Below are 16,086 nucleotides of genomic sequence, written 5' to 3' on the forward strand. Positions count from 1 at the left end.
ATTTCTCTCCATACAAATGGTGTCTCCAAATCTCTAACGCGAACACGATGCTGTTATCTCCAAATCGTGGGTCGGGTAATTTTTCTCGTGCGACTTAGGTTGTCTCGAGGCTTATGCTATCACTTTGCCTGCTTGCATGAGCATGCATCCCAATCCATTCAAAAAGGCAACGCTATACACCATAAATTCTTTTCTCGATTCTGGTTGTACTAAAACTGGAGCTTCAGCCAACAAGATCTTTAGTTTCTCGAAACTCCGTTGGCACTTCTCTATCTATTCGAACTTGGCATCTTTTTGTAACAACCTTGTCAAAAGAGTAGCTATCATCAAGAATCCATTTACAAACCATCTGTAGTATCCAGCCAAACCCAAAAAGCTTCGAATCTCTGACACGCTCCTAGGTGGTTTCCACTCGACGATAGCTGAAATCTTACTCAAGTCAACTCTGGTCCCATCACCTGATACAACGTGTCCCAAGAATCCAACCTCTCAAAGCCAAAATTAACTTTTACTGAACTTGGAAAATAACCGATTATCTCTCAGAGTCTATAGGACGGTTCTCAAGTGTTCAGTATGCTCTACCTCATCTCTAGAATAGATAAGGATGTCATCGATAAATACAAAAAAAAACTTATCCAAGTATAGCTGAAATACCCTATTCATTAAATCCATAAACACGACGGGAGCATTTGTCAAACCGAAAGGCATGATGAGGAACTCTTAGTGGCCATACCTCGTCTTGAAAATAGTTTTAGGCACATCTGACTCTTTAACTCGCAGTTGATAATAGTCGGATCTTAAGTCTATCTTAGAAAACCATGCCGCTCATTTTAATTGATCAAACAAGTAATCAATCCTCAACAAAGGATATTTGTTCTTGATATTCACTTTATTTAATTGCCGGTAATCTATGCACAACCTCATGGATCCATCTTTCTTTTTCACAAATAGCACTGGAGCACCCCACGGTGAAAAACTTGGCATCACAAAACCCTTATCGGTCATCTCTTGCAACTGTGACTTTAGTTCTCTCAATTCAGTCGGAGCCATTCGATACGGAGCGATCGAAATAGGCGCTATCCCTGGCATTAACTCTATACCAAATTCAACTTCTCTGATAGGAGGCAACCTGAACAATTCTTCTAGAAATGCATCCGCATATTCGTATACAACAGGTACTGACTCAACCTCTAACTCAGACTCCTTAGTATTCATTACAAAAGCCAAATAAGCTTCACAATCTTTTCTCAAACATATCTGGGAAGACGTTGAGGATATTACAATAGGCAAATTCTTTAGTTTATCTAATTCAACCCAAAGAGTTTTAAGATTTTTACATTTCAATATAATAACCTTTTGTCTACAATTTACTACAGCATCATGGAATGTCAACCAGCCATACCCAATATGACATCAAACTCATCTAATGGTAACAACATCCAATCGGTTGGAAAACAATGACCTCTAACTATCAAAGGACATTTATTGCATCAAATCGATTGGAAAACACTGACCTCTAACTATCAAAGGACATTTCTTGCATACTTTATCAACTATCACATACTTACCTAATGGGTTTGGCACCTTAATCATAAATTCTGTAGATTGAACAGACATGTTCATGCTAGACACCAATTTCATGCACACATACGAATGAGTAGAACCAGGGTCAATCAAATCAATATCAGTATTATTATAGAGGGAAATTGTATCGGTGATCACATTGGGAGAAGATGTATCTTCACATGCACGTATGGTATGGGTTTTAGCCGGAGTTTTAGCTTTTGATCTTATTGTGGTGTCTTTCATTACATTCTTACTGCTAGCCCCAATCTCGACATTCTTCTGAGGTCTTCCTTTAGAATTGGTGCCACTTGGCCTTGCATTTTGAAATTTTTCTTTCTCATTCCTCTCAGGGCAATCCTTGATAAAATGGTATTGAGAACCACATCGAAAACAAGATCCATTGTTCATTTTACACTTGCTGAAATGACTTCTACCACAATGCTGACACTCTGGTCAAGAAGATCTAATATTACCCACACTAGCCATCGATGTAGACCGAGACTTAAAACTCGGATCTTTCTTCTTACGATCTTGGTACGACTTCCCAATTGACACATGAGAACGAGAGTAAACGTCTCTGGATTTCTTAGACTGAGATGGAAATGACTTGCTTGAATGCCTCTTCCTTGTATCTCTAGTCTCAGCCTTGTTTTTCTTCTTTTCCTTGATCAATTCTTTGACTTTACAAGCTCGTTAATGAGCACCACAAACTCCTTCAATTCAAGGACACCCACTGACAATCTAATATCCTTATTAAGTCCATCTTTAAACCTTCGACACATCTTAGCCTAGGATAACACACACTCCCGAGCATACTTACTAATTCGAATGAACTCTCTTCATAAGAAATTCTTTACGCTTTTGATGCATGAATCTCTCACTAATGTATTTCTTCCAGAATTCTTCTTGGAAGAATTCCTATGTGACCCGCTTGTGAGGTACCACAAAAACTAATGTCTTCCACCAATGGTATGCCAAGTCCCTCAACAAGGATATGGCACACTTCAAGCATTCTTTGGAAGTACAAGATAATTCATCGAATACCCTGATGGTATTCTCAAGCCAGAACTCTGCCTTTTTGAGATCATCATCTTTATTAGCATCGAACTCCTCGGCTCCATGCTTTCAGATCTTGTCCACTAGGGGTCTATTCATTCTCACAAAATCCATACCCTAGGGTGCTACAGGGATAGGTTGAGGAATACGTGAGCGTGCCAGACGTTGAGTATTCGAGTTTGCTCGGGCGAACTTTATGTACCATTCATTCATCATGTGAAGAAAGGTTTTTTGAGCCCCTTCTTCTCCTCCCTGACTAACTATGGGAGGTTGATAATCGGATGGCACAGCCCCTTCAGCGGGGGCCGGTGGTTACTCTCAACATCATCTGCCATCGTTCGATCAAGATCCATTACTATATGAAAAACACAATTTAAATTCGTCAAGAGTCGTCACACTATCACGATATATGTATGGCATGTATAGCTAGACTCGAATACATGCTACGTTAGTTTGAGAATCGACTAAACCCTAGCTCTAATATCACTAAATGTAACACCCCAAGTCCGTGCCCTATGCCGAAATAGAATACAAGACATTACCCACCTAAACATGTGCATACAGACACTCCCAAGCCATAAAGACTTGTTCTAGTTTAAAACTTTTTCAAGCTTTATTTAAAATTCATAATGTGGACCTACAAGGCCCAAAACATCCATCAAAAACCATGCGGGACCGATTCAAATCCTTTAAGGAACTTTGAAAAAAACAATACTTTAAACTTGGGCACACAACCATGTGATAATTTCGACATGGTCGTTTTGTAGGCCCATGTAGCTCACACGGCCTGAGCATATAGAGACACGCTCGTATACCTTACCAATGTGGGTTTATTTTTCAATTTGAACCTACATCAGTTTTTACACGGCCTAGCACACACCCGTGTCCATGACCCGTGTCTCTTACACGGCCTGGACATGCCCATGTCTCAACCAGTGTCCAAAACCTAGACATTCTGTTTCTGACGTCAGCAACTCATAAGGTTCACTCGGCCATGGCACATGCCCGTGTACTAGGCCGTGCCCTTCAAACGGTTAAGACACACGGCCTTGTCTCTATCTGTGTATTTACTACCATGCATATTGACTTGTAAATTTAACGTGTAGGGAATACACGACTGTGCAACACGCCCATGAGGTTGCTCATGTGGGCAAAACAAGGCTATTCTCCAAGCCTTTATACCACCCTCACATATACCAAACTACAATATCATCTAACATGACCAATCCACATAGCGATATAAGATCTAATTAGCCATAATAGGCATTAGTTCAATCATGCAATTTACTCATCCATGAAAATATCATCATTAGTATATATCAATAATGAGTATGAGCAATTATCCAAGGCTTTATACAAATATCATCATTTCAAGCCAACACATTTGGCCAAAATAATAGTGACACAAAAGTATAGATCCCTATACATGCCATACTCAAAATAGAAAAAGACTAACTATACCAAAAGTTTCAAAGATAGCGTGATTGGCTTTCTCGACGTAGGACGATGGTCCACGAGCTACTTTGGTGGCACTATAAGAAAAGAAAGAAAGGAGGGTAAGCATGAAGCTTAGTAAGTACGTGTATGCAAATAAGGTGTAATTAGAAACACATTCATCAGACGATAATTTATCATACTTAAATGGTGTATATCGTTTTAATCTCACTATCTTACTCTTTACTTCATTTATGCATACGTACTACATCTCATCACATACTAAAGCCCTATTCATGAGTTTAGTATATGATAAACCGTAATTTATACATATTTCTATCCCATGCTTAGCACATTTTATGGAGGATTTTCCCTTAAAATTGGTGAATTCGATGCTCTTAATGCCTTAATTTCATGTTTATACTTAGGTGAGCATAAGAGAGTGAAAGGAATGAGAAACGGGCCAAAAATGGAGAAAATGGGCCAACGTACGAAATCAACATAGCCTGGACCTCCTCACACGGGCAGACCACACGGCTGTGTCAATATGGCAGAATCGAAGCACGACTCTCACGGGTGGACCACACGCCATGCCTATTTAATAGGCTGACCACGGCCTGAAGTAATCACACACGGACGTGTCCCTGCCAAGCCCAAGTTTAGTCCAATTCGGAAAAGGCCAAATTTGAGGATATAGGCATTCCAAAGCCTATAAATACACCCTAGAGGAGGAGGAAAAAGGGACACACAGGGAAGAAAGTAGATAACTACTTAAGGAAAGTCGATTGATCCATCTCAGAAGCCCGATTCATCATCAAGACTGAAGATCTCCCCTCAATTTCCCTTTAGGAGTTTTGGGTTTTTCTTTATGTTTTGTATTCATTATTCTTCTGTGATGTTTACCATTTTAGTTATGAACTAAAACCACTAAATACCTAAGGGGAATGAAACCTAAGATAGATCTTGTTATTATTATCTGAATTGTATGATAAATATTTGACTTGTTCTTAATTATGTGTTTTTAATTCTTGTTTTGATATTCCAGGATATTGACTCAAGTTAAGCTCTTATTCAGAGGAGGAATAGACCCTGTATAAGAGTACATTTGACATAATTAAGCGGAGTTGGTTAGTGCCTAGAGATAGGGTGACAAGATTTTGCCGAATTAGGGTGAAACCTAATAAGGGGATCCAAAGATTGAGTTAATGCAACCCTAGGGAGTTAATTAGAAAGAGATTTCAATTATTCAACCTAGGGTTAGATGTTGTTAGTCTCAAGAGAGATAATAATATAACTTAGGGATCTTTACGGATCAAGTCAAATGAATAAATCGTCCGATTCAGAGTCAAATAACAAGTGAAGTCTAGGTGGATTTTTCCTTAGGTATTGTCTCAACCAATCGAGTTTTCCAAAAATAATTCCCCAATTCTATTTTCTGTGAATTCTTAGTTTAGTTAATTAGTTAGTTAAAACAAACCCCATTATTATTAGGCTAGATAATAAAGAGACAGTCATTACTAGTACTTTTAGTTCCTTTGGGCTCCACAATCCGGTCTTGCTAAAGGTATAATACTGTTCGATAGGTACACTTGCCTTCATCGTGATAATAGTTCGTTTCAAAAACAATTCATTATAAATATTTAAAACCTGTCACGAATATCACGTATCAATTTTTTGGCGTCATTGCCGGGGAACTAAGATATTAGGAACACTTTATTTTTATTACTTTAGCCATTTTACTTTTATTGCAATTTAAAATTTGATTTTCTTTTCGAATTCTTCTCGTAGATTTTTTATAGTTTATGACTAGAAAAAACCCGTCAGGACCATTACCTTTTGACAGTGAAATCGATCGCACAGTTCGTAGAAACCAAAGAGAAAAAGGAAAAGCTTAAGATACACAGAGAACGAGCAAGAGGACTATATTCAAACCCCAACCGAGGAGATGGTTGAAAACCAAGAAAATCCACTACCTCCTGCAATTGCTATTAATCACAATCCTGCTCTGCGCACTATGTATGATTATGCTAAACCTAATTTAACAGGAACTGAGTTAAGTATAGTTAGACCTGCTATTGCTGCAAATAATTTGAACTGAAACCTAACACAATTCAAATGATACAATAGTTTGTTCAGTTTGATGGTTTGCAGGACAAGGATCCCGACACTCACTTGGCAAATTTCCTAGAATTTTACGATACATTTAAAATCAATGGCTTTTCTGATGATGCCATATGTATTCGGTTGTTTCCCTTTTCATTAAGGAATAAGGCTAAACAGTGGTTGAACTCGTTACCACAAGGGTCAATCACTACTTGGGAACAAATGACTGAAAATTTTTTATTAAAATATTTTCCGCCAGCTAAAACAGCCAAGTTACGTAATGATATCTCTTCTTTTGTGCAGATGGATTTAGAAACACTCTATGATGCATGGGAGAGATACAAGGACCTTTTGAGAAGGTGCCCTCACCATGGGTTACTGCTTTGGCTACAGGTTCAAACGTTCAATAATGGCCTGAATCCTTCGACTCGGCAGATGATTGATGCAGCCGCTGGAGGAACTATAAATAATAAAACACTAAGGTGGCTTACAAATTATTGAGAAGATGCCACTGAGTAACTATCAATGGCAAGTTATGAGAACAAATTGACAAAATTAGCCGGTGTTTTCAACCTTGACGCGGCTATTATGCTAACTAACCAAGCAGAACTCTTAAATAAAAAGATTGATGGTTTGTGTGGTTCTACTCAGGTACATCCAGTGATGAGGTGCGATTCCAATAGAGGAGGAGCATGCACAAAATATCAACCCTTCAACCTAGCATCGAGGAGGAACAAGTCCAATATATGGGTAACAATAACTCTAGATCCCAAAATAACCCATATAGTAACACTTATAATGCAAGTTGGAGGAACCATCCCAATTTCTCGTGGGCGGTCAAGAAAATCAAAGGCCAGAACATCCTCCGGGCTTTCAGCAACCACCTTACCAGCAAGAAAAAAAGCTGAACCTTAAGGAGATGCTAGCCAAATTCATCTCTGTGTCAGAAACTCATTTTCAGAATACTGAGATAGCACTCAAAAATCAACAAGTATAGATCCAAGGGCTCGAAACTCAGATTGGACAGCTTGCCAAGTTGATTTCTGAATGACCACAAGGTAGCTTGCCATGCAATATAGAATCTAACCCAAGGGAGCAGCTCAACGCGATTACTAGTCAAGATGAGGAAGGGTTAGTCACACTTAAACCAGAACTAAGGCATGAAACTGAGATAAGAAAAGGTAAAGGTGAGGTAGACCACAATGAGCAGAAATTGGTAAGTACAGAATACAAACCCCGTGTGCCATACCTAATGCGGCAAGGAAAGACCGCTCAGATGAACAATTTGGTCAATTCCTTAAACTCATAAAAATTACATATTAATTTACCATTTATTGAAGCTCTATCGCAGATGCCAAACGCAATGAAATTTTTAAAGGAGCTTTTAGCAAATAAGTGGAAGTTGGACGAGGCTTCACATGTGAAGCTAAACTCAGTTTGCTCAGCTATTCTACAGAATAAACTACCTAACAAATTGATAGATCTAGGGAGTTTTACAATTCATTTCTTAATTGGTTGTTTAGATGTTAATAATGCATTAGCTGATTAGGGAGCCAGTATTAACATCATGCCTTACAAAATGTTTAAACAACTAGGTCTTGGGAAACCCAAACAGACTAGGATGAGCATTCAATTAGCAAATAAAATGATAAGATTTCCTAGGGGTATTATTGAAGATGTGCTAGTTAAAATCGATAAATTTATATTTCCGTTGACTTCGTTGTTCTAGACATAGAGAAAGATAGCAACACCCTTTGATTTTAGGAAGGCCCTTTTCAGCAACTGCTAGAACGGTTATTGATGTTGGCACAGGTGAGCTTACACTTCATGTGGGAGACAAAACAATCACCCTTCAAGCTCGCAATTCCGGCAACACATCAAAAGTTGAATGTGATTGTCTAAACCATTCTGCTAAAATTGACAATATGGTGTAACCTACTTTGCAGGAAATAAGTTTGAAGGAAGTACATGAACCATTTTCAAGCAATAGTAGAGGACCTATTCATGAAGAACGAAGGCTACAAATCGAGGAGCTGGATGAACAGTGGACACATAAACCGAGAACACACGATAAACCAAAACTATGCCAGAACAATCTCAATACCTTTCCAAATCAACTTAAGGTTGGAGATAAAGTTTTATTAGATGCCGCAGATCTCACAATATCACTGCCAAACTGAATGAAGAAATCCTTTTACGGTACTTAGCATTTTCCCATTCGGTAAAGTCGAGGTAAATCATCCCAAGTTCGGCACTTTTAAGGGTATAAACTCCTCAAACCACCATGACCATTCAATGGAAAGGTAAGTCAAGCTTAGACTATAAATAAACGCTTCTCGAAAGGCAACCCGAGTACTAACAATATTACTTTCTTTAAATTTTAGTTTTTAAAATCTAACATACTAACCAAATCATTGAGCACAGGCTTCTCAGAACGACACGGCCAGGCACACGAGCGTGCTGTAGGCCGTGCACATACCACGGGATGCAAGACGGCCGTGCGATACGACCGTGTGAAAACAGGGAAAATTTTTTTCACCAACACGAAATGTGATAAGTAGCCACGGCCGTGGGCAAAACTGCCAAAACCGTGGTTAAACCTGTCAATGTAACACGGGTGTGCACATTCTTACACGGGCGTGGGAGAAGCGAACAGAGTTCGACACGGCCATGTACACCAATGCGCCTAATTTCAAAAAATACGAAACGTGCGGGCTGAGCTTAGAGCACACGGGCGTGCCACACGGCCGTGTGCCCCAATTTCTCTATAAACACCTATTATTTTATTTTATTTTGTTTTTATCTCTATATTTTGAAATTATTCTTTTTTATTTCCTTTTAATACTATTTCATCCTGATTTTTTACAATTTCTATTCTTCGGCTATGTCATTACGAGTAATTATGCTTCAGTATACCTCTTAAAAGAATTCCCGATTTGCTCATAGTCAGAAATAGCTCCAAAGCTCACTATTACTCAGGAACTTGAAACTCCACTGGGAAAGGTTCTCCACGACTGCCATGTCCTTCTCAACCACGACCATAGCTACCACCAGATATAATATTCTTTTGGCATAGGACTTATGGACTAAGGAACCTCTACCACTGCCAGAGTATCCTCCTCCACCCTCACGTCGATTATTCTCCAAAACTCTAGTTCAAGGAAATTCATTCATCACTCAGGAAGTTTCAATTCTCTCCCTATCTTATACTTGTATTCTTTTCTGTATATCTATCTTTGTACATTGAGGGCAATGTACATCTTAAGTGTGGGGGTATTCATTTTACTCTCAGAAAAATCCCTGAATGATTGCCTTGTTCTCTTGAAAAGCTCTCATATCATGTTTAGGATAAAATTTGATTAATTTATGACTTTTATTGATATATCTTGAATTAAAACATAGGCATTTATGCATTGATTGTTTAAACTTTAAGACATTAGGGAATCAAGAAAAATAAGTTGATTTTTGAAGAATTAAAAAACTTTTAGGTTGTTCCCCCAAGTTTAGGTATTATTTTGAGTTGGAATTCACAAGTTTAAACATCAAAAAGCCATAATTTTTGTGAGATCTTAAGCCTCAAGAGCATCTATTAATTCTTTCATGCTCACTTTCATTATGAGTGCGTCAGTATGAATTGTTATTCTATAACTTGCTTGATTATGCATGTCAAGACCACACCATTTGATTTGATATGTCAAAATGAGAAAGGCAGTTAGGTTTAACCCACTCACTCCATAAAACCTTTACAATTAACCCTTAGTGAACCCCCTTGAGCCTAACAACCCATTCATTGATGTACCCTCAATATTAACCCATAACTCATTATTGTTGAAATCCCTTAAATTAATTTGATCCCTATTTTTGTCAAGATTTAAGTTGGAATAGTTGCTTAGCTATGTTTTATTCTATTTTTTAATTTGACTTGTTCCTAAATATATATATACATGTATACATTTTAGTAGTAGTGATCTTCTGACCTAAAGAATTAAATTCCATATTCTGAGAAAAAGCTCTGTTGTACGCAATTGATGACTAGCCATTTTTCTAGCTAGGCAATTTTTCAATTTAATCTCGATTCTAACCCTTTCTTTCAAACTTGTGACCACACCCTCTAACCAAAGCCACGTTACAACCCTCTAAGGACCTTTTGATTGATGTTTCATCTCAATTTATAATGGTGGAGATTTGATTTTCATGTAAGCCTATGGTAATGACTTTTCATTATTGACTATTGGGTGCTTCATTTATTGTCCTGAAACATCTCGAGTGATTGGAGTGAATCTTTAATGAGAAGGTGAAACTCTATAAGATTTTGAATCAAATGTAACTACTTAGACAAGGGGAGACACCTATGTTTTCATGATAAAATACTCAACTTGGAATGTTTCAAACTTTGATATTATTTCAGTTAAATTTTCAATGTATGATTACCTATGGATTATTTTGAGATATTATTGATAGAAATTAAAAGTTGAGAAGAATTTATTTTGATTATGAGTTGAGGATTTTGCTTGATGACAACCAGATGCTTAAGTGTGGGGGAATTTGATAAACTGTAATTTATACATATTTCTACCCAATGCTTAGCACATTTTAGGGATGATTTGTCCTTAAAATTGGTGAATTTGATGCTCCTAATGACTTAATTTCATTTTTTATACTTAGGCAAGCATAGGAGAGTGAAAGGAACGAGAAACGGGCCAAAAACGGAGAAAATGGGCCAACGTACGAAATCAACACGGCCTGGACCTCCTCACACGGGCAGACCACATGGCCGTGTCAATAAGGTAGAATCAAAGCATGACTCTCATGGGTGGACCACATGCCAATGCCTATTTAACAAGCTTGTCCACAGCTTGAAGTAATCGCACACACGCGTGTCACACGGACGTGTCCCTGCCAAGCCCAAGTTTAGTCCAACTCGGAAAAGGCCATTTTGAGGGTTCTTAAGCATTCCAAAGCCTATAAAACACCTTATAGAAGGAGGAAAAGGGACACACAGTGAAGAAGTAGAAAACTACTCAAGGAAAGTCGATTGATCCATCTAAGAAGCCAGATTCATCATCAAGACTGAAGATCTCCCCTCAATTTCCTTTCAGGAGTTTTGGGTTTTTCTTTATGTTTTGTATTCATTATTCTTCTGAGATGTTTACCTTTTTAGTTATGAACTAAAACCCCTAAATACCTAAGGGGAATGATCATAAGACAAATCTTGTTATTATTATCTAAATTGTATGATAAATATTTGACTTGTTCTTAATTATGTGTTCTTAATTCTTTTTTAATATTCAAGGATATTGACTCAAGTTAAGCTCTTATTCAGAGGAGGAGTAGACCCTGTTTAAGAGTACATTTTTCATAATTAAGCGGAGTTGGTTGCGCGCCTAGAGATAGGGTGACAAGATTTGCCAGATTAGGGTGAAACCTAATAAGGGGATTCATAGATCGAGTTAATGCAATCTTAAGGAGTTAATGAGAAAGAGATTTCAATTATTCAACCTAGGGTTAGACGTTGTTAGTCTTGAGAGAGATAATAATATAACTTAGGGATTTCTACGGATCAAGTCAAATGAATAAATTGTTCTACTTAGAGTCAAATAACAAGTGAAGTCTAGGTGGACTTTTCCTTAGGTATTGTCTCAATCAATCGAGTTTTCTAAAAGTAATTCCCCAATTCTATTTTCTGTGAATTCTTAGTTTAGTTAATTGGTTAATTAAAACAAACCCCATTATTCTTAGCTAGATAATAAAGAATAGTCATTACTAGTACTTCTAAATCCTTTGGGTTCAAAAATCCAGTCTTGATAAAGCTATATTACTGTTTGATAGGTACACTTGCCTTCATCGTGATAATAGTTAGTTTCAAGAGTGATTCATTATAAATATTTAAAACCTTTCACGAATATCACATATCAGTATACATACCTGTAATTACCCATAAAATAACTCAAGTCGTTCTATCTATTTACATACCTCATTGGAAGTATCACCAACTCATTCATCGAATACCCATTGAACACTCGGAATACCATGAATACACAGAAAGTTTACACTAAGTGTTATACAAGTAGCCAGGGCTACACCATAGTTTGTAATACATGTATATTTGAGCTCTCACGGGCCTTTTACCAGTCAATACCTGGACCCCATAGCTCTATCATGTAATGCCCGCACATGGACTACTCACGGTCTACACACAAGTTGTACCCGGACGACATTACATATCTCACTTATCTCATGAACTCAAACTCAACTCATGAGTTCAGACCACTCAATTTCTCATTACTTACCTCTTGTATCCTATACTATTTTCGAGGTTCAGGATTCGTATCTAACCTGATGTTGTCGCACTTGTTCATAAAGTAAGTTGTTCTTATATCACATTATTATACTTCCAGGTATCAAGTAAGATTACGTACATGATGAAAATAAAATATTTAAAAGTAAGCTACAATGACACATTATTTACATATGTACTTACCTCCGGTACAAAATGATGAGTGTAACACCCCTTACTCATGTTCTAAGCTGGAACAAGGTACGGAATATTACAGATCACGAAAATATGAATTCACACATTTACCTGATCTTACATAATTAATTCCTCTAGTTTGAAAAAAAAAATAGATAACATTAACAGATATACATAAATACAAGTAAATTATCAATTTTGAAAAAGTAATATTTTAACCAAATTAATTATAACATATAACAAAATGATTCAGCCCTCTATACATGCCATAATTTCAAATAGTGTTTACAAAATACCAAAAAGTATTGATAGTGTGGATGGGTCTCCGACGATCTCCAAATCTCGAGCTGGCTTAGTAATTCTATAAGACAAGAAAAAGAAAATAAGGTAAGCATATAGGTTAGTAAGTAAGTACGAAAATTGATATACAATTTATCAAAGTAAAACCAATCCTACTAGTATATAATCACATATTCAGGACATGCTATTTCTGGAGTCCCGGTTAAAAAAAGAATCATATCTCGAGACTACTCTGACCCCTAATGCACTACGAAACAAATTTCTCCCTGTACAAAATTCCAATGACCCATGTCGTTATTTCCCTTAAAAATAGATTCAATAAGGAATCCATGCATATAAGGTATGAACTCTTAATAATATTGTAAAATTTTATGGTGAATTTCTAAAGTCAAAACAGGGGATCTCGAATTCGTTCAAACCCTTATTCACAAGAATTCAATATCACACAATATAGAATTATTTTGCTTTCCCTGTTTCTTTTATGTGAAAATAGACTCATTAAGCTTTATTTTCATATATCATTTGTATTTTATTCAACTTCCACGATTTTGCTACATTTTTAAAATCATGTACTGCTGCTGTCCAACACTATTTATTTCTAACATTCACTCTTGCATAATTCCACCTAGTCCTTTTTGTTATACCATAATTCACTCAATTATAAAGCACATAGCTCCTAATTTTCATAACATAATTTTACATATTCACCTTATAATAACTTTCACATATTACACTTTATCGATTTTCCCCATTGAACTCAACGGAAATAACAAATATACCATTGTTTACACATATTTCCCCCTTCCACTTATGCTGAAGATATCTGATACGCATAGTAGCTGCACTTAATACTACACATGCGATCAACAATCCGGTACACGTATAGCCTGCACTTAGTACTACCACGTGACCTCTCATCTGATACACGTAGTAGCCTGCACTTAGTACTACACATGCGACTTAACAGTATGATACACGTAGTAGCCTACACTTAGTACTACATGTGTATTCACAATGGTTCTTCGTATTGTTCTGTTCTGAAGGTTCAACCAGAAAATCTTTCCTTTTTCACTGTTAACACTTATTCATATCTAATTAAATTGCAAATTCCATCATTTAATCATTCTATGGATAGTCACCAATTCATATGATAACAACATAAAATAACATAAAAATATCGATAAATTATTCATGTACGAACTTACCTCGGTGCAAACTTAGAAATGTTATAATTTAGTTTGAAAGCTTTTCTTTTCCCCGATCACGATCGATTCCACGTCTTTCTTGATCTATAACAACACATTTAGCTCATTTAACACTAATACTATTTATTTCAATCCAAAAATCACATTATGAAAAAATTACGTTTTTGCCCCTAACTTTTACAAAATTTACAATTTTTCCATTAGGTTCGGAAATTTAATTTCAGCCCTTATTCTTATGTTTATGACATGCTGAACATTTTTCTCTTCTACGGAAGCATCAATTCTCACTCTAACATGTACTTATGAACATTAGGTATTTTTATCGATTATGCTGTTTTGCTCGTTTTCACTTAAAACCGAGTAGAAAAAGTTGCCTAACATAATTAAAATCTCATATTATATCATAAACACTAAAATACACAAATTTCACCTATGGGTATATTTCCAAATATGAACCCTAGGTTGAATTATATTAAATAAGCTAAATCGAGCTACCGCGATTTCAAAAACATAAAAATCATTAACACGGGGCTTGAAATCACTTTGTAACACCCCGAATTTGGGCTAGAAGTATTGAGCCTTGAGTGTGGGTCCGTAAGGAGGTTGTATAAAGGTATTTAATTGTGCAATGAAATGACACAATTAAATGTCTGCTTTAGTGGTATCAGAGCCAAGTTGCAACAACTTGGCTATGAAACGGCTCTAAAAATGGGAGTTTGTAAAGGAAAACTGAATAAAGGAATTTAGATTCAGTATGGATTTTCACCAAAAAGATCATATTTGAAAAATGGTTTGATGTGACGCACCAGATTCGACCAAACGTCTAGGCAAGTTTGGGGTGTTACATTTAATGGTATCAGAGCCTAGGTTATAAAATTTGACTGTGGTATGGGTGGCATAAAATTATTGTTATTTTCCTTTCTTTTTTCGAAATTGGGGTTTGAAAAGGGTTTTTCTAAAATTTGTTTTGAAATTTATTAACGAAACTTGACTTGTTTCTAAAAATATGTTATTGGAAATTGCACATTATTCAGTCAAGCAGTCTACTCGAGAAAAAACACTAATTATTTGTAAATTGAGTTAAAGGTTTCTAAATTAAGATCTGTTAATTTCCTGAAACTAGACTCATTATATTTTCACCATAAAAGATTCAGAATTATGATTAGCAAATAAATAAAGTGCAACATCCTGAATTTCGGGTTTTTCCGCGATCTCGATATTTTGGTAAAGTTTTTAAAATTGGTAATTTGGTTGTGAAAATTCATAATTTGAGTATGTAAACGGGCTATGGAAGGCCCATGTGTTGGCCAAACCTGGTAGAATTTTTGAATTTTGGACTTAAGAATTAGGGGCCTTGGATAGGTGGTATTATTAAATTTGTAGGTTAAATGTATCACAGAAGAGCCTCTAGTAAAGTGGCTAAGTGACGCCACTAAGGAGCTAGAAAAGTGGCGTGTAAGTGGTTGGGGGAAGACCTGGGTTCGATTCCCTGTGATGCAAAGGCATGTTATTTTTATGCTTGTGCATGCTAGAGTTTAAGCTGGATGGAACTCTGTGGGAGAGAGTTTGAATAGTCAAATGCATCGATTAAGGAGGGATAAGGGGAGAGATTTTAGGGATTTTGAAAGGGGGATAGGGTTAACCGATTTGAGGGGATTAGAGAGGGGGATTTTGGAAGAGGGTTTTAGTTAGGGATTTCGCACTTGGGTACTTGTTGTGCCGTTTTCTTCTTTGTAACCATAGAGTAGTATTCTTTTTTCTTCTTTCTTCTTCCCTAGCCGAATCTACCACCCTTCCTTCATCTTTTCTTCATTTTCCTTCTTCCAAACCAGCCGACTACTCTCCTCCATCACTTGTTTTCTTTCCCTACCTCCACTTTTTCGAAAACCACAAAACCGAACCTGTAAAGCTAGTGTTGTCGAAATCATGTTGACCAGTAACCCTCTGTTT

The 16,086-nt window shown here is 36.7% G+C and overlaps 1 non-coding gene across 1 annotated transcript; it reads right to left on the reverse strand.

Annotated features, from left to right (window-relative positions):
- Positions 1–6,429: 6,429 nt before the first annotated feature.
- On the reverse strand, positions 6,430–6,536 carry LOC121226751 (small nucleolar RNA R71). The gene has a single exon (XR_005924433.1). It is a non-coding gene; the product is annotated as a small nucleolar RNA R71 (small nucleolar RNA).
- Positions 6,537–16,086: the final 9,550 nt, after the last annotated feature.

The sequence above is a fragment of the Gossypium hirsutum genome, unplaced genomic scaffold, assembly GCF_007990345.1.
Source record: "Gossypium hirsutum isolate 1008001.06 unplaced genomic scaffold, Gossypium_hirsutum_v2.1 scaffold_385, whole genome shotgun sequence".
NCBI classification, from domain to species: domain Eukaryota; kingdom Viridiplantae; phylum Streptophyta; class Magnoliopsida; order Malvales; family Malvaceae; genus Gossypium; species Gossypium hirsutum.